General features: G+C 41.0%; 1 non-coding gene across 1 annotated transcript; it reads left to right on the top strand.

The window, feature by feature from the left end:
• Nucleotides 1-2164: 2164 nt before the first annotated feature.
• On the top strand, nucleotides 2165-2272 carry LOC122674957. Its single transcript, XR_006335118.1, has one exon. It is a non-coding gene; the product is annotated as a U6 spliceosomal RNA (small nuclear RNA).
• Nucleotides 2273-20214: the final 17942 nt, after the last annotated feature.

Here is a 20214-nt window from a genome sequence, read left to right as displayed (position 1 = left end):
TGTGTTTAAAACAGTTTTATATCAGTCAAAGGAGGTTATACTAGTTCTATAAAGCATGTACAAAAGTGTTTTAAACACTGTAATAAGATCATTTCTGAAACACCACTTATTAACACATTCTGTGTGGAGAAAAGTAATATATCCATGGAAGGAGGGGCACTCCTTTTGCAAGGCATGTGGAGAGGTTTTGAGAGCCCTTGTAATAAAGGTGTTTCTAAGGATGCTACTTGCTTGCCAAGTTGACAGTGTTTCCTGGGTGAATGGAAATGGCACCATTTCTGCAATGCATGTCAAGAAGTGTTTAAAACTACATGAAATAAAGATATGTCTAAAAACAATGCTTGGTAGGCGACTTGAGAGCAATACTACATCAGTGATTGACATTATGCCCATTCATTAAGGCATGGATGGAATTAAGAACAATTTTGGAAAGATTGTCCTAAGCACACAATTTGCTTTCTGCATTGGCAAAAGTCATATCAGGAAGTGAATGTTATAAAAAAGAATGTATATATGTATATAAGTGAATCACTTCTATACAGCAGAAATTAGTACAACACTGTAAGTCAACTATACCTCAATTTTTTTAAATAAAATAATTAATTACAACGAAAAAAAGAAAACAAATGTTACACACATTCCACACTGTATGAATAGAACTTTTTAGGGACACTTGTCATAAAGATGTTTCCAGGAACACTACTGCATGCTGTATTGAAAACAGTGCCCTGCCGATGAAAAGACATTGTACGCATTCTCAAACGCAGTCCAGGAGTCTTTCTGAACACCAGTTAAAAAGATGTTTCTAAGAATCCTACTTGCATGCTGCCTTACAACACTGTTTTATCAGCACATCAACTTAAAGAAAAAATGCACAACATAAGCGTTGTGAGTTTAAGGGAATTCCCTGGCAGTCCAGTGGTTAAAACTCTGCACTTCCAATTCAAAGGTACAAGTTCGATCCCTGGTCAGAGAAGTAAGATCCCACATGCTGTGCTGCCAAGAAAAAGAAAAGAGTTGTGAGTTTAAGTTTTATTCAGGGAACTTACTGGGGATGATAGCCCAGGAGACAGCCTCCCAGTAGTTCTGGGGGAACTGCTCTGAAGAGCTATGGAGGGAAGCTAGCTTATATGTGATTTTTGGCTATGGGACACTTAGAGTCTAGCATGTGTGTGCATGTTAAGACACTTCAGTCGTGTCTGACTCTTTGTGACCCTATGGACTATAGCCCGCCAGGCTCTTCTGTCCATGGGATTTTCCAGGGAAGAATACTGGAGTGGGCTCCCATGCCCTCCTCCAGGGATCTTCCTGACCCAGGGATTGAACCCCCATCTCTTACGTCTCCTGCATTGGCAGGCGGGTTCTACCACTAGTGCCACCTGGGAAGCCCAGAGTCTAGCACACATCTTGCTAAAAGATTACTGCTAGTCACAAAGAACAGACATCTCAAATGAATGATTTTAGTGCTTTTCTATGTATGGACAGATGCAAAATCTGGGTTCCTTCGAATTCTTCCTGAGATCTAACTATCTAAGAGAGCTGCTTGCCCAAAGCACAGAGAAGCTTATGATGGTCTTAATTTTCTCTCGGAGTGCACTGTCAGTCAGCAACTGCAGCCAGTTATAATTAATCCTAATCGAATTTAGTGGTTAGTGAAAACACTCTGATTTTCCAAGTGAATGGAAGTGGCACCCATCTGCAATGCATTTAGAGAAATGTTTAAAGACACTTGTTATAAAAATGCTTCAGAGAACTACTTATTTCCTGCATTAAGAACAGTGTTATATCATTGACTGGAAGTTATAACCATCTGTAATTCATGTAGAGAAGTGTTTAAGAAAACTTGTAATCTAGCTGTTTCTAAGAATGCTACTTACTGCTGCAATGAGAAAAGTGATAGTCATTTAATGAAAGTTATACTCATTCTGCAAAGAATGTACAGACCTGTTTCAGTTCAGTTCAGTTGCTCAGTCGTGTCCGACTCTTTGCAACCGCATGAACCGCAGCGTGCCAGGCCTCCCTGCCCATCACCAACTCCCAGAGTTTACCCAAACTCATGCCCATTGAGTCGGTGATGCCATCTAACCATCTCCTCCTCTGTCGTCCCCTTCTCCTCCTGCCTTTAATCTTTCCCAATTAAGAACACATAATAAACATGTTTCTAGTGCTCACTTCAGCAGCACATATACTAAAATTGGAATGATACACAGAAGATTAGCATGGCCCCTGTGCAAGGATGATAACACAAATTCGTGAAGCATTCCATATTTTTAAAGTTGATAGAGCCACTATGAAAGATGGTATGGAGATTCCTTTAAAAACTAGGAATAAAACCACCATATGACCCAGCAATCCCACCCCTAGGCATATACCCTGAGGAAGCCAAAACTGAAAAAGACACATGTATTCCATTGTTCATTGCAGCACTATTTACAATAGCTAGAACATGGCAGCTGCGTGGTGCTGGAGCAAGCAGCCATGAGGAGATACCCTAGGTCCAAGGTCAGAAGCAGTGACTGCGCTTTGCTGGAGCAAGCAGCTGTGAGGAGATAACCCACGTTCAAAGTCAGGAGCGGTGGCTGGGCTTTGTTGGAGCAGCTGTGAGGAGATACCCCACACCCAAGGGCAAAGGAGAAGTCCCAGCAAGACGGTAGGAGGGGCAAATTTGTGTTTAGAATCAAACCCCATTCCTGCCAGAGACACTCAGAGGGCTCAAACAAACCTGTGTGCACCAGGACTCAGGGACCCTACAGAGACTGAGACAGAACTGTGTTTGAGCATCTCCTGTGGAGGTACGGGTCAGCAGTGGACTGCCACAGGGACAAGGGCTCTGGGTGCAGTAGGACTGGGTATGGCATAAGCCCTCTTGGAGGAGGTCACCATTAACCCCACCATAGAGCTGTCAGAACTTACACAGGACTGGGAAATAGACTCTTGGAGGGCACAACAGAACCTTGTGCACCAGGACCCAGGAGAAAGGAGCAGGGACCCCAAAAGACACTGACCCAGACTTGCCCGTGAGTGTCTAGGAGTCTCCAGTGGAGGTGTCGGTCGGTGGTGGCCTGCTGCAGGGTTGGGGGCCCTGAGTGTACCAGCACATGCATGGGATCTTCTGAAGGAGGTCACCATTATCTTCATTGCCTCCACCATAGTTTGGCCCCAGGTAAATAGTGGGAAAAGTGGCTGACTTTATTTTTCTGGGCTCCAAAATCACTGCAGATGGTGACTGCAGCCATGAAATTAAAAGACACTTACTCCTTGGAAGGAAAGTTATGACCAACCTAGATAGCATATTAAAAAGCAGAGACATTACTTTGTCAACACAGCTCTGTCTAGTCAAGGCTATGGTTTTGCCAGTGGTCACGTATGGATGTGAGAGTTGGACTATAAAGAAAGCTGAATGCTGAAGAATTGATGCTTTTGAACTGTGGTGTTGGAGAAGACTCTTGAGAGTCCCTTGGACTGCAAGGAGATCCAACCAGTCCATCCTAAATGAGATCAGTTCTGGGTGTTCATTGGTAGGACTGACATTGAAGCTGAAACTCCAATACTTTGGCCACCTGATGTGAAGAGCTGACTCATTGGAAAAGACCCTGATCCTGGGAAAGATTGAGGGCAGGAGGAGAAGGGGATGCCAGAAGATGAGATGGTTGGATGGCATCGCTGATTCAATGGATGTGGGTTTGGGTAAACTCTGGCAGTTGGTGATTGACAGAAGCCCGGCGTGCTGCGGTTTATGGGGTCGCAAAGAGTAGGACACAACTGAGCGACTAAACTAACTACTACTGACTAAACTAACTACTACTACTAAATAGCAGGGAGGGAACACAGCTCCACCCATCGACAGAAAATTGGATAAAAGATTTACCAAGCATGGCCCCGCATATCACAACAAGACCCAATTTCCCCCTCAGTCAGTCTCTCCCATCAGGAAGCTTCCATAAGCCTCTTATCCTTCTCCATCAGAGGGCAGACAGACTGAAAACTACAATCACAGAAAACTAACCAATCTAAATCACATGGATCACAGCCTTGTCTAACTCAATGAAACTATGAGCCATGCCCTGTAGGGCCACCCAAGATGGACAGGTCATGGTGGAGAGTTCTGACAAAATGTGGTCCACTGGAGAAGGGAATGGCAAACCACTTCAGTACTCTTGCCTTGAGAACCCCATGAACAGTATGAAAAGGCAAAAAGATAGGACACTGAAAGATGAACTCCCCAGGTTGGTAGGTGACCAATATGCTACTGGAGATCAGTGGAGAAATAACTCCAGAAAGAATGAAGAGATGGAGCCAAAGAAAAAACAACACACAGTAGTGGATGTGACTGGTGATGGAAGCAAGGTCTGATGCTGTAAAAGAACCATATTGCATAGGAACCTGGAATGTTAGGTCCATGAATCAAGGCAAATTGGAAGTGGTCAAATAGGAGATGGCAAGAGTGAACATGGACATTTTCAGTTTAGTTCAGTTCAGTTGCTCAGTCGTGTCCGACTCTTTGTGACCCCATGAATAGCAGCATGCCAGGCCTCCCTGTGCATCACCAACTCCCGGAGTTTACTCAAACTCATGCCCATTGAGTCGGTGATGCCATCCAGCCATCTCATCCTCTGTCGTCCCCTTCTCCTCCTGCCCTCAATCCCTCCCAGCATCAGGGTCTTTTCCAATGAGTCAGCTCTTCGCATCAGGTGGCCAAAGTATTGGAGTTTCAGCTTCATCATCAGTCCTTCCAATAAACACCCAGGACTGATCTCCTTTAGGATGGACTGGTTGGATCTCCTTGCAGTCCAAGGGACTCTCAAGAGTTTTCTCCAACACCACAGTTCAAAAGCATCAATTTTTCAGCGCTCAGCTTTCTTCACAGTCCAACTCTCACATCCATACATGATGTGAGATGGCAAAACCATAGCCTTGACTAGACGGAGCTTTGTTGACAAAGTAATGTCTCTGCTTTTTAATATGCTATCTAGGTTGGTCATAACTTTCCTTTGAAGGAATAAGCGTCTTTTAATTTCATGGCTGCAGTCACCATCCACAGTGATTTTGGAGCCCAAAAAAATAAAGTCTGACACCGTTTCTACTGTCTCCCCATCTATTTCCCATGAGGTGATGGGACCAGATGGGAATCAGAAAACTAAAATGGACTGGAATGGGTGAATTTAACTCAGATGATCATTATATCTACTACTGTGGGCAAGAATTCCTTTGAAGAAATGGAGTAGCCATCATAGTCAACAAGAGTCTGAAATGCAGTACTTAGATGCAATCTCAAAAGTGAGAGAATGATCTCTGTTCGTTTCCAAGACAAACCATTCAATATCATGGTAATCCAAGTCTATGCCCTGACCAGTAATGCTGAAGAAGCTGAAGTTGAATGGTTCTATGAAGACCTACAAGACCTTTTAGAACTAACACTCAAAAAAGATGCCCTTTTCATTATAGGGGACTGGAATGCAAAAGTAGGAAGTCAAGAGATACCTGGCTGCTGCTGCTAAGTCACTTCAGTCGTGTCCGACTCTGTGCAACCCCATAGACAGCAGCCCACCAGGCTCCTCTGTCCACAGGATTCTCTAGGCAAGAATACTGGAGTGGGTTGCGGTTTCCTTCTCCAAGAGTAACAGGCAAATTTGTCCTTGGGGTACAGAATGAAGCAGGGCAAAGGCTAATAGGGTTTTGCCAAGAGAACGCACCGCTCATAGCAAACACCCTCTTCGAACAACATAAGAGAAGACTCTACACATGGACATCACCAGATGGTCAATACCAAAATCAGGTTGATTATATTCTCTCAGTCAAAGGGGGAGAAGCACTATACAGTCAGCAAAAACAAGACCAGGAGCTGAGTGTGGCTCAGATCATGAAATCCTTATTGCCAAATTCAGACTTAAATTGAAGAAAGTAGGGAAAACCACTAAACCATACAGGTATGACCTAAATCAAATCCCTTACAGTTATACAGTGGAAGTGAGAAATAGATTTAAGGGACTAGATCTGATAGACACAGTGCCTGATGAACTATGGACAGAGGTTCCTGACATTATACAGGAAACAGGGATCAAGACCATCCCCAAGGAAAAGAAATGCAAAAAAGCAAAATGGCAGTCTGAGGAGGCCTTACAAATAGCTGAGAAAAGAAGAGAAGCAAAAAGCAAAGGAGAAAAGGAAAGAAATACCCATTTGAATGCAGAGTTCCAAAGACTAACAAGGAGAGAGAAGAAAGCCTTCCTCTGTGATCAATGCAAAGAAATAGACGAAAACAATAGAATGGGAAAGACTAGATATCTCTTCAAGAAAATTACAGTTACCAAGGGAACATTTCATGCAAAGATGGGCTCAATAAAGGACAGAAACTGTATGAACCTAACAGAAGCAGAAGATTTTAAGAAGAGGTGGCAAGAATATACAGAACTATCCAAAAAAGATCTTCACAACCCAGATAATCATGATGGTGTGATCACTCACCTAGAGCAAGACATCCTGGAATGTGAAGTCAAGTTGGCCTTAGGAAGCGTCATTACAAACAAAGCTAGTGGAGGTGATGGAATTTCAGTTGAGCTATTTCAAATCCTGAAAGATGATGCCGTGAAAGTGCTACACTCAATATGCCAGCAAATTTGGAACATGCAGCAGTGGCCACAGGACTGGAAAAGGTCAGTTTTCATTCCAATCCCAAGGATAGGCAATGCCAAAGATTGCTCAAACTATCACACAATTGTACTCATCTCACACGCTAGTAAAGTAATGCTCAAAATTCTCCAAGCCAGGCTTCAACAATCCATGAACCATGAAATTCCAGATGTTCAAGCTGGATTTAGAAAAGGCAGAGGAACCAGAGATCAAATTGCCAACATCCGTTGGATCATCGAAAAAACAAGAGAGTTCCAGAAAAACATCTACTTCTGCTTTTATTGACTATGCCAAAGCCTTTGACTATGTGGAACACCACAAACTGTGGAAAATTCTTAACGAGATGGGAATACCAGACCACCTGACCTGCCTCCTGAGAAATCTGTATGCAGGTCAGGAAGCAACAGTTAGAATTGGACATGGAACAACAGACTGGTTCCAAATAGGAAAAGGAGTACGTCAAGGCTGTATATTGTCACCCTGCTTATTTAACTTATATGCAGCATACATCATGGGAAACACTGGGCTGGATGAAGCACGAGCTGGAGTCAAGATTTCCAGGAGAAATATCAATAACCTCAGATATGCAGATGACACCACCCTTATGGCAAAAAGCAAAGAAGAACTAAAGAGCCTCTTGATGAAAGTGAAAGAGGAGAGTGAAAAAGTTGGCTTAAAACTCAACATTCAGAAAACTAAGATCATGGCATCCAGTCCCATCACTTCATGGCAAATAGATGGGGAAACAGTGGAAACAGTGATAGACTTTATTTTGGGGGACTCCAAAATCCCTGCAGATGGTGATTGCAGCCATGAAATTAAAAGGAACTTACTCCTTGGAAGGAAAGTTATGACCAACCTAGACAGCATATTAAAAAGCAGAGACATTACTTTGCCAACAAAGGTCCGTCTGGTCAAGGCTGTGGTTTTTCCAGTAGTCGTGTATGGATGTGAGAGTTGGACTATAAAGAAAGCTGAGTGCCGAAGAACTGATGCTTTTGAACTGTGTTGTTAGAGAAGACTCTTGAGAGTCCCTTGTACTGCAAGGAGATCCAACCAGTCCATCCTGAAGGAGATCAGTCCTGGGTGTTCATTGGAAGGACTGATGCTGAAGCTGAAACTCCAATACTTTGGCCACCTGATGCAAAGACCTGACTCACTGGAAAAGACCCTTATTCTGGGAAAGATTGAGGGCAGGAGGAGAAGGGGACAACAGAGGATGAGGTGGTTGGATGGCATCACCAACTTGATGGACATGAGTTTGAGCAAGCTCTGGAAGTTGGTGATGGACAGGGAAGCCTGCCGTGCTGCAGTCCATGGAGTCCCAAAGAGTCGGACATGACTGAGTGACTAAACTGAGAACATGGAAGCAACCTAGATGTCTATCGACAGATGAATGAATAAAGAAGTTGTGATACATATACACAATGGAATATTACTCAGCCATAAAAAGGAATGCATGTGAGTCACTTCTGATGAGGTGGATGAACCTAGAACCTATTATACAGAGTGAAGTAAGTCAGAAAGAGAAAGATAAATATCATATTCAAATGCATATGTATGGAATCTAGAAAAATGGTACTGAAGAATTTATTTACAGGGCAGCAGTGGAGAAACAGACATAGAGAATAGACTTATGGACACAGGGAGAGGGGAGGAGAGAGTGAGATGTATGGAGAGAGTAACATGGAAACTTACATTACCACATGTAAAATAGATGGCCAAGGGAGTTTGCTGTCTGGCTCAGGAAACTCAAACAGGGGCTCTGTGTCAACCTAGAGGGGTGGGGTGGGGAGGGAGATGGGAGGGAGGTTCAAAAGGGAGAGGGTATATGTATACCTATGGCTGATTCATGTTGAGGTTTGACAGAAAACAACAAAATTCTGTAAAGCAATTATCCTTAAAAAAAAAAAAAAAAGTTTCTAAGAATGCTACTTGCTTGCTGCCCTGAGAACAGTATTATATCATTTAATGGAAATTATGCTCATTTGGAAATCATGTTAAAGTGTTCTAAAACACTTGTACAAAAGATGTTTCAAAGAACACTACTTGCTCTTCGCATTGACCAGTGAGTTTTATCAGTGAATGAGAGACATATATTCAGCAATGCATTATAGATTAGTGTTTATGAACACTTGTAATAAAGGCGTTTCAAAGAAAAGGCTCACAGACAGAAAACAGATTTGTAGTTCACCAGTGGGGAGGGGGATAGAAGGTGGATTAGAAGCTTGGGATTAGAAGACACAAAATATTGTATATAGGATGGATAAACAAGGTCCTCCTGTATAGCACAGGGAAATATGTTCAATAACCTGTGATAAACCATAATGGAAAATAATATGAAGAGGAATATATATATACAACTGAATCACTTATCTGTTCAGCAGAAATTAACACATTATAAATCAACTAGACTTCAATACAATTTAAAAAAAATAAAAAACAAACCAAAATGTGTTTCTAGGAACACTACTTGCATGCATCATTGAGAACATGGTTTTATCAGTGAAAGGGTAGCACCTATTCTGTAACTGCATGTACAGAATTTTTAAGAACACTTGAAATAGAGACTTCTAATAACACTACCTGCCTATTACATTGAGAATAGTGTTACATCATTGATGGAAATGGTAGGCATTCTGCCAAGCATTTAGACATGTTGTTTAAGAATCCTTGTAATAAAAAATGTTTTCTAAGAGTGATACACAGGGGTCTCCCATCCCCAGGCCACAGACTGCTACTGGTCTGTGGCCTGTTAGGAACCAGGTCACACAGCAAGAGGTGAGCAGTGGGCAAATAAGTGAAACTTCATTTGTATTTACAGCTGCTCCCTATGGCTCACGTTACCACCTGAGCTCAGGAAAACAAGCTCAGGGCTCCCACTGATTCTTCATATGGTGAGTTATATAATTGTTTCATTATATATCACAATGTAATAATAACAGGGCTTTCCTTGTAACTCAGATGGGAAAGAATCTGCCTTCATTGCAGGAGACCTGAGTTCGATCCCTGGGTTGGAAAGATCCCCTGGAGAAGGGAAAGGCAACTTACTCCAGTATTCTTGTCTGGAGAATTCCATGGACAGAGGAGCCTGGCAGGCTACAGTCCGTGTGCTTACAAAGAATCAGACATGACTAAGCGACTCACACACACACACACACACACAATAATAATAGAAATGAAGTGCACAGTAAATGTACTGTGCCTGAATCATCCTAAACCATCCCCCAGCCACCCGGTCTGTGGAAAAATTGTCTTCCGTGAAACCGGTCCCTGGTGACAAAAAGGTTAGGAGCTGTTGCTTTAAGCTGTTCCGCACGGCATTAGAGAAATGTTTCAGTCAGTTCAATCACTCAGTCGTGTCCGACTCTTTGCGACCCCATGGACTACAGCACACCAGGCCTCCCTGTCCATCACCAACTCCTGGAGTTTACTCATACTCATGTCCATTGAGTCAGTGATGTCATCCAACCATCTCATCCTCTGTAATCCCCTTCTCCTTCTGCCTTCAATCTTTCCCAGCATCAGGGTCTTTTCAAATGAGTCAGCTCTTCGCATCAGGTGGCCAAAGTATTGGAGTTTCAGCTTCAACATCAGTCCTTCCAATGAACATTCAGGACTGATTTCCTTTAGGATGGACTGGTTGGGTCTCCTTGACTTGAGAAGTGTTTAAGAATATTTAAAATAAAAATGTTTCTAACCATTTGCTTGCTGCATTGAGAAGAGGATTATATGTGAATAAAAGTGGCCCCTATTGTGCCATGCATGTAGAGAAGTGTTTAAGGACATGTAATAAAGATGTTTCTAAAAATTTTACTTGCTTGATGTGCTGAGAACAGAGTTATCTCTGTGAATGGAAGTGGTATTTGTTCTGCAATGAATGGAGAGAACTATTAAGATCACTATGTATAATGCTGAAGAGCATGGGGAGAAAGGGAACCCTCCTCCACTGTTGGGGGAATGTAAATTGGTGCAGCTACTACGGAGAACAGTATGGAGATTCCTTAAAAAACTAAAAATAGAGTTACCATACAATCCAGCAACCTGGGCATATATCTAGAAAAGATGAAAACTATAAGTAAAAAAAATACATGCACCCCTATATTCACTGCAGCACTGTTTACAATAGCCAAAACATGGAAGCAAACTAAATGTCCATCAACAGATGAATGGATAAAGACAATGTGATATACATACAATGGACTGTTTACTTAGCCGTAAAAAATCAAATAATGCCACCTGCAGCAACAAGATGGACCTAAAGATTATTATACTAAGTGAAGTAAGTCAGAGAGAGAAATACAAATATTATATGATGTCAATTATATGTGGAATCTGAAAAATAATACAAATGAACTTATTTATAAAACAGAAACTGACTCACAGACATAGAAAACAAAGTGTGATTACCAAAAAGGGAAAGGAGTGGGTGGGGGGAGGAATTAATTAGAAACATGGATTAGGAACACGTGTGTGTACACACATACATAATAATGTGTATCTGTTAATTCCATGTTCCTAATTACATATAATATATATATTTTATCTATATATTAGGTATTATTATATCTATGTACTATATCTATTACATATATAATGGATAACTAACAAGGACTTACTGTATAGCACAGGGAACTATATTCAATATCTTGTAATAACCTACAATGGAAAATATCTGAAGAAAGGATGTATATAGAAGAATATGTATATCTGAATCACTTTGTTGTACACCTGAAACTAACACAATATTGTAAATCAACTTAGTTCAATAAAAAAATAAACTTTAAAAAATCCTAATTATAAAGACTTATCTAGAACTTCTTGTGCTTGCTGTATTGAGAACCGTTTCATTCAGTGAGTGGAAGTTATACCTATTTTGTAATGCCTGCACTTACATGTTTAGGAAAAACTGTAATAAAGATTTTCTAAGAATGCACCTTGCTTGCTGAATACAGTGTCATATCAGTTTTACCCATGCTAAGAGTTTTCTTTTATTTCTTTTATTTTTTGGCTGTGTTATGGCTTCCCAGGTAGCGTTAGTGGTAAAGAACTCACCTGCCCATGCAGGAGACTTAAGAGATGCGGGTTCAATCCCTGGGTGGGGAAGATCCCCTGGAGAAGCAAATGGTAACCCACCCCAGTATTCCTGCCTAGAGAATCCCTATGGACAGAGGAGCCTGGTGGGCTACAGTCCAGAGGGTCACAAAGAGTCAGACACAACTGAAGCAACTTAGCATGCACACACAGGTCTTCCTTGCTGTCAGTGGGCTTTCTCCAGTGGCAGCGAGTGGGGTCTGCTCTCTAGTTGTGGTGCATGGGCTTCTCATCATGCTGGCTTCTCTTTTTGTGGAGCATAGACTCTAGGGTGCACAGGCTTCAGTAGCTTCGACACGCGGCCTCAGTAGTTGTGATGCACTGGTTTAGTTGCCCCGAGGCATGTGGAATCTTCCTTGACCAGGGGACATGCATCAAACCCATTTCCCCTGCATTGGCAGGCAGATTCTTAACCACTGAACCACCAGAGAAGTCCTACCCACTCTGTACATGTGTGGTAGTGTGTAAGTACACTTATAATAGAGATATTTCCCTAAAAGTACTTGTAGCTTACACTGCAAAGTGTTGTTATCAGTGAATGAAAGTTATACCTGTTTTAAATTATTTTTAGTTGACAGATAATATTATATGAGTTTCAGTTGTACAATATTATTTGATATTTGTATATATACTGTGAAATTATCACAACTCTAGTTACCATCCATTGCCACACATAGTTCTATTTATTCTTATGATGAGAACTTTTAAGATCTACTCTTAGCAACTTCCAGACCCACACTACGGGATTAACTATAGTCACCGTCCTGTACGTTACATTCCAGTAGTTATTCACAACTGGAAGTTTGCATCTTCTGACCCCGGTCATCCATTTCTCCTCCCATCCCCTGCCTCTGGCAACCAATCTGTTCCTTATATCTATGAACTTGGGTTTGTTTGTTTGTTTGTTTGTTTGTTTGTTTTAGATCCCACATATAAGTAAGATCATAGGTATTTGTCCCTCTTTGTCTGACTTATTTCCCTTAGTGTAATGCCCTCAAAGCCCATCCACGTTAACACAAATGGCAAAGATTTCCTTCTTTTTTAAAATTCACTTTGTAATGTATGTAGAGAAGTAATAACATAGCTATAAAGATGTTTTCAAGAGTAGTACTTACTTATTGCATTGAGAACAGTCATGTCTGTGATTAGACTTATACCTAAGGCTTCCCTGGTAGCTCAGCTGGTAAAGGAATCTGCCTGCAATGCAGGAGACCCCAGTTCAATCCCTAGGTTGGGAAGATCCGCTGGAGAAGGGATAGGCTACCCACTCCACTATTCTTGGGCTTACCTGATGGCTATTCTGTAGTAACTGTACGGAAGTGTTTAAAAGCTCTAGTAATAAAGATATTCCTAAGAAGGAACTGCTTGCTGTGTTATTGCTTGCTTGTTGTGTTAAGAAGTCTTATACTAGCGAATGGAAGTTACATCTACTCTGCAATGCACACAAAGAAGTTTTTAAGGATACTCACAAAGGATTGCCATTTTCATTTTAGAAATTTATTCAAAACTTATATCCCCCAATCTCCTTTATATGACTTTTTCTTTTTCTTTTTTTGGCCACATTGCTTGTGAAACTTCCCTGACCAGGGATTGAACCCTGCCACCTTGGAGAAGAAGCATGGAATCTTAACCACTGGGCCACGAGGGAAGTCAGTCTTACATAATCTTTATGTTTTAAAAGAACTTACTTATTTTTGGCTGTGCTGGGTCTTCGTTGCTGCACTGGCTTTTCTCTAGTTGCAGCACACAGGCTTCTCTTTACGGTGGCTTCTCTTATTGCAGAGCTCAGGCTCTAGGGCACTTGGGCTTCAGTAGCTTCAGCATGTGGACTCAGGAATTGTGGCTCCCAGCCTCTAGAGCACCGGCTCAATAGTTGTGGTGCATGGGCTTAGTTGCTCTGTGGCATGGGGGATCTTCCCAGATCAGGGACTGAACCCATGTCTCCTGTATTGACAGGTGGATTATATACCACTGACCCACCAGGGAAGCCCCTATCTTACATCATTTTTAAAACTAACCAACAAGATTGCTGGGAGAAACATCAGTAACCTCAGATATGCAGATGACACCACCCTTATGGCAGAAAGTGAAGAGGAACTAAAAAGCCTCTTGATGAAAGTGAAAGAGGAGAGTGGAAAAAGTTGGCTTAAAGCTCAACATTCAGAAAACTTAAGATCATGGCATCTGGTCCCATCACTTCATGGGAAATAGATGGGGAAACAGTGGAAACAGTGTCAGACTTTATTTTGGGGGGCTCCAAAATCCCTGCAGATGGTGATAGCAGGCATGAAATTAAAAGACGCTTACTCCTTGGAAGGAAAGTTATGACCAACCTAGATAGCATATTAAAAAGCAGAGACAGTACTTTGCCAACAAAGGTCCATCTAGTCAAGGCTGTGGTTTTGCCAGTGGTCATGTATGGATGTGAGAGTTGGACTGTGAAGAAAGCTGAGCGCCAAAGAATTGATGCTTTTGAACTGTGTTGTTAGAGAAGACTCTTGAGAGTCCCTTGGACTGCAAGAAGATCCAACCAGTCCATCCTAAAGGAGATCAATCCCGGGTGTTCATTGGAAGGACTGATGTTGAAGCTGAAACTCCAATACTTTGGCCACAAGATGCAGAGTTGACTCACTGGAAAAGACCCTGATGCTGGGAGGGATTGGGGGCAGAAGGAGAAGGGGACGACAGAGAATGAGATGGCTGGATGGCATCACCGACTCGATGGACATGAGTTTGAGTAAACTCCGGGAGTTGGTGATGGATAGGGAGGCCTGGCGTGCTGCAATTCATGGGGTCACGAAGAGTCAGACACGACTGAGCGACTGAACTGAACCGAACCAACTGTTTGGAATAATTGTGTCTGAAGAAAAAGCAAAGTTAGTATTAAGAAAACTTGAACAAAATAATTTTGCTAACTATAAATTTGAGGAATAATATACATTACTTCTTTAATTCATTAATCTAAAAAAAAGTTTTCTTTTTTTTTTTTAGAAAAAGGACTGGGAAAAAAATGGAAACTGGAAAAAAAAAGAACAACTCTTGAGTTGTCTCTTATGTTTGAGCTTTTGGAGAGTCATTGGTTAAGAATGTGAAAATGTGGCTTCCTACATCTGCCATCTGTCTGTGATTATCGCTTTGGCAGGCTGTCAACACTCTAGGCAAGCCTGGGTTTACAAGCTATGCTCTAGGAGTAAGCTGTTTTTAAAGAAAAACTATAATTATATTAATTTATAATACAGGCAACCATTTAACAAAAGTATGATTTGAGGCCTACAAAAAAGCTTATTTTTCCATGTATACTGATGACAGAAATATCAGCCAAATTAAAGAAAATGACAGCCATTGTTATTTATTGCTCACCACCTACGTGCATACAGTAGAAAAGAGAAGACAATGAATTCATACGAGAGAGGACTCAAGTGGGGAAGTGAAGCTTAAGTAGAAGTTACCTACTAAACAGGTCTTCTTCTAACCCTAAAACTCTATGGTTCTGTGGAAGAGAATGATAAACACAAATCATAAATGTCTATTCTGGTCCTTTGCCCAATTTTAAACTGGATTACTTTAATTTTTATTTTTGCTATTGAGTTCTACAGTTCAGCTCAGTTCAGTCACCAAGTCATGTCCAACTCTTTGAGACCCCATGAAACACAGAACGCCAGGCCTCCCTGTCCATCACCAACTCCCGGAGTCTACCCAAACCCATGTCCATCGACTTGGTGATGCCATCCAACCATCTCATCCTCTGTCGTCCCCTTCTCTTCCTGCCCCCAATCCCTCCCAGCATTAGGGTCTTTTCCAAGTCAACTCTTCTCATGAGGTGGCCGAAGAATTGGAGTTTCAGCTTCAACATCAGTCCTTCCAATGAACACCCGGGACTGATCTCCTTTAGGATGGACTGGTTGGATCTCCTTGCAGTCCAAGGGACTCTCAAGAGTCTTTGCCAACACTACAGTTCAAAAGCATCAATTCTTTGGCACCCAGCTTTCTTCACAGTCCAACTCTCACATCCATACATGATGTGAGATGGCAAAACCACAGCCTTGACTAGACGGACCTTTGTTGGCAAAGTAATGTCTCTGCTTTTTAATATGCTATCCAGGTTGGTCATAACTTTCCTTCCAAGGAATAAGGGTCTTTTAATTTCACGGCTGCAATCACCATCTGCAGTGATTTTGGAGCCCAAAAAAGTAAAGTCTGACACTGTTTCCACTGTTTCCCCATCTATTTCCCATGAAGTGATGGGACCAGATGCCATGATCTTAGTTTTCTGAATGTTGAGCTTTAAGCCAACTTTTTCACAAGTTCTTTATATATTTTGGTTTATTAATCCCTAATCAGATATATCTTTTGCAAATATTTTTCCCCATTGAATAAATTGTCCCCACTTTGTTTATGGTCTCTTTCTGTTCAGTTCAGTTCAGTCACTCAGTCGTGTCCCAACTCTTTGTGACCCCATGGACTGCAGCATGCCAGGCCTCCCTGACCATTACCAACTCCCGGAGTTTACTCAAACTCATGTCCATCGAGTCGGTGATGCCATCCAGCCATCTCATCCTCTGTCGTCCCCTTCTCCTCCCGCCTTCAATCTTTCCCAGCATCAGGGTCTTTTCCAATGAGTCAGCTCTTCGCATGAGGTGGCCAAAGTATTGGAGTTTCAGCTTCAACATCAGTCCTTTCAATGAACATTCAGGACTGGTTTCTTTTAGGATGGACTGATTAGATCTCCTTGTAGTCCAAGGGACTCTCAAAGAGTCTTCTCCAACTTTTTTGTTTGATGTAGTCTCACTTTTTGATTTTTTGTTTCATATGCTTTAGATGTGATTTCCTAAATACCAATACCAAAACCCATGTCTGGAATTTTGCTTTGTTTTTAAACTTTTTATTTTATATTGGTATAGCCAGTTAACAATGTTGTGATAGTTTCAGGTGGACAACAAAGGACTCAGCCATACATAGTAAGGAGTTTTTTTTCCCCTCTGTTTTCTTCCAGGAGTTTAATGGGCTTTAGGACTCACATTTACGTCTTTACTCCTTTCAAGTTAATTTTTTTGTGAATGGTGTAAGTTAGAAGTCATTTCACTCTTTAACATGTGACTATTTCCAACATCAAGACTCTCTTTTCTCCACTGAGTATTCTTGATCCCCTTGTCAATTATTAGTTTACTACATATGCTCAGGTTTATTTCTGATCTCTCAATTATGTTCCATTGGCCTATTTTTTTAATGCTGATACCATACTGTTTTGATGACTAAAGCTTCATAGTATAGCTTAAAATCAAGAAGTGTAATGCCTTATGCTTTGTTCTTTCTCAGGATTCATTTGGCTAATTGGGTCTTTTTGGTTTCATATAAATTTTAGGACAGTTTTTCTATTTCTGTCAAAAAAAATGTCATTGGACTCTTAATAGAGATTGCATCTAAAAATGGCTTTTAGTAGTATTGACATTTTAATAATATTAATTATTCTAGAGATTTCCCTGGTGGTCCAGTGGTTAAGAATCTGCCATCTAGTGCAAGGGACATGGGTTCCATCCCTGCTGGGGAACTAAGTTCCCATAGGCCGCAGGGCAACTAAGCCCACATGCACTACAACTATTGAGCTCACACATTCTAGAGCCTGTGCACCACAACTGCTGAAGCCCGCTCACTCTAGAGCCCATGTGTACTCTGCAACCAGTGAAGCCAGCATGCTGCAACTAGAGAGAAGCCCCCATGTACTGCAAGGGAGAACCAGCATGCTTCAATGAACACCCAGCACAACCAAAATAAAAATAATTTTTTAAAAAAGACTAGAGATGAGAAATTATTATTTTTTTTTTTACTTCTAGATTAGTTTATTATAAAAAGATCTAACTCAGGAACAGCCAGATGAAAGAGACACACAGGGCAAAGGTACAGGGAAAGATTCAGTAGCTTCGCTAAATCTCCATGTGTTCCTCAACCCAGAAGCTCTCTGAACCCTGGCCTTCCAGGTTTTTATGGAGGCTTTATTACCTAGATATGATTGTTTAAGTCACTGGTCATTGGCTATTTTGTTTTATTTTTTAATTGGAGTATAACCACTCATCTGAATGCAATTTACAAGTAGTACTGTAAGAAACATGGCATCTGGTCCCATTACTTCATGGCAAATAGATGGGAAACAGCGAAGGGCTTCATTTTCTTGGATTCCAAAATCACTGCAGACGGTGACCGCAGCCATAAAATTAAAACACACTTGCTCCTTAGAAGAAAAGCTATGACAAACCTAGACAGCATATTAAAAAGCAGAGACATCACTTTGCTGACAAAGGTTAGTATTCCAGTAGTCATGTACAGATGTGAGAGTTGGACCATAAGAAAGGCTGAGCACCAAAGAATTGATGCTTTCCAACTGCGGTGCTGGAGAAGACTGTTGAGAGTCCCTTGGATAGCAAGGAGACCAAACTGGTCAATCCCAAAGCAAATCAACCCTGAATATTCATTGGAAGGACTGATGCTGAAGTTCCAATACTTTGGCCACCTGATGCAAAGCACCAACTCATTGGAAAAGACCCTGATGCTGGGAAACATTGAGGGCAAGAGGAGAAAGGGAACAACAGAGGATAAAATGGTTGGATGGCATCATCAACTCAATGGACATGAGTTTGAGCAAACTCCGGGAGACAGGGAAGGCCAGGGAAGCCTGGCATGCTGCAGTCCGTGGAGTTGCCAAGAGTTGGACACAACTTAGTGACTGGACAACAACTGTAAGAAACACATTTATTACAAATATTTTTAAACACTTCAGTCCTTGCATTACATTTGTGTACAAGTCTTATTAAACACTTCAGTATATGTGTTACAAAATGAGTACATTCATTCACTGAAAGAACACTGCCACAGCTTGCAAATGGCTTGTAAGAACTCTCTTACTACAAGTCACGTGTCAAAAATACTATATCAACGTGTAATAAATGTGAAAAGTCATTGAGACAAAAAAAAAGAACTCTCTTACTACAAATCATTACAGACAACAATAATAAAAGAACAATAAGAGAATACAACACTACGGACAACCCTACATACATAAATTCAATAGGTTAGATAAAATGGACTGATTTCTTTAAAGTCAAAAACTACCAAAATTCACCCAAGGTAAGTAGATAAACCTGAATAGTCTGTATCTATTAAAGAAACTGAATTCATAGGTTAAAACCTTTCAAAAAAGAACTTTCCAGGCCAGAAGTTTCCACTGGTGAACTCTATTAAACATTTAAAGAAAAAATAATAATTCTACATATCTTCCAAAAAATAAAAGAGGAGGGAATGCTTCCCAAAAAAGTTTATAAAGTCAACAATAATGATACCAAAACCAGACAAAGGCAGTATAAGAAAACTAGAGACCAATATCCTTCATTAACACAGACACAAAAATCCTCAATAACATACTAGCAAGTTAAACCCAGGAGTATACAAAAAAGAATAATACACCAAGGCTGTGTATTGGTGGGATACACAATGGGATTTACCCCTGGAATGCAAAGCTGGCTCAATATTCCAAAAATCAACCAATGTTAACCACTAAAGACGAAAATAATCATGATCATATAACTTGATGCAGAAAAGTGAAGGTGAAAGTCACTCAGTTGTGTCCGACTCTTTGCGACCCCATGGGCTTAGTTCATGGAATTCTCCAGGCCAGAATACTCGAGTGGGTATCCTTTCCCTTCTCCAGGGGATCTTCCCAACCCAGGGATCAAACCCAGGTCTTCCACATTGCAGGCGGGTTCCTTAGCAGCTGAGCCACAAGGGAAGCCCAAGAATACTGGAGTGGGTAGCCTATCTGTTCTCCAGCAGATCTTCCTGACCCAGGATTTGAACCAGGGCCTCCTGCATTGCAGACAGATTCTTTACCAACTGAGCTATGAGGGCATGATGCAGAAAAAGTATCTGGCAAAACCTTACAACCATTCATTATAAAAACTGTCAGAAAACTAATGGTAAAGGTGAGTTTCCTTAATTTTATAAAAGGCACTTAGAAAAGCTCTGCATGTAACATTTTACTTAATAGTGAAATACTGAAACCAAAAGTTGGGAACAAAGCAAAGATGCCCACTCTCGCTATACCTAAGCAACATAGAACTGGAAATTCAAGTCAGTGCAATAAGGCAAGAAAAAGAAAAAAGGCAACCAGATTGTGAAAGGAGAAATGAAATTGTTTCTGTTCACAGATGACAAGATTATTTATGTAGATAACAGAATGGAATCTACCAAAAATCTTTTAAAATTTAAAGTGAGTGTTGTAAAGTTTCAAGATGAACATATGAAAATCAATTGATTTCTATGTGTTAGCAATAAACAACTGGAAACTGAAACAAACAAAATTCTATAACAGCTTCAAGATAATGAAACATGTATAAATCCAGCAAAACAGGTACTGGTTTTATACGCTGAAAATCTATTTATTTCACTCATGAAAGAAATCAAAGAAGGCCAAAGAACTTTCCTCAAATTGTTCTATAGGTT

Source organism: Cervus elaphus, chromosome 18 (genome assembly GCF_910594005.1).
Source record: "Cervus elaphus chromosome 18, mCerEla1.1, whole genome shotgun sequence".
NCBI classification, from domain to species: Eukaryota; Metazoa; Chordata; class Mammalia; order Artiodactyla; family Cervidae; genus Cervus; species Cervus elaphus.
This window is presented reverse-complemented; position numbering and strand designations above follow the sequence as displayed.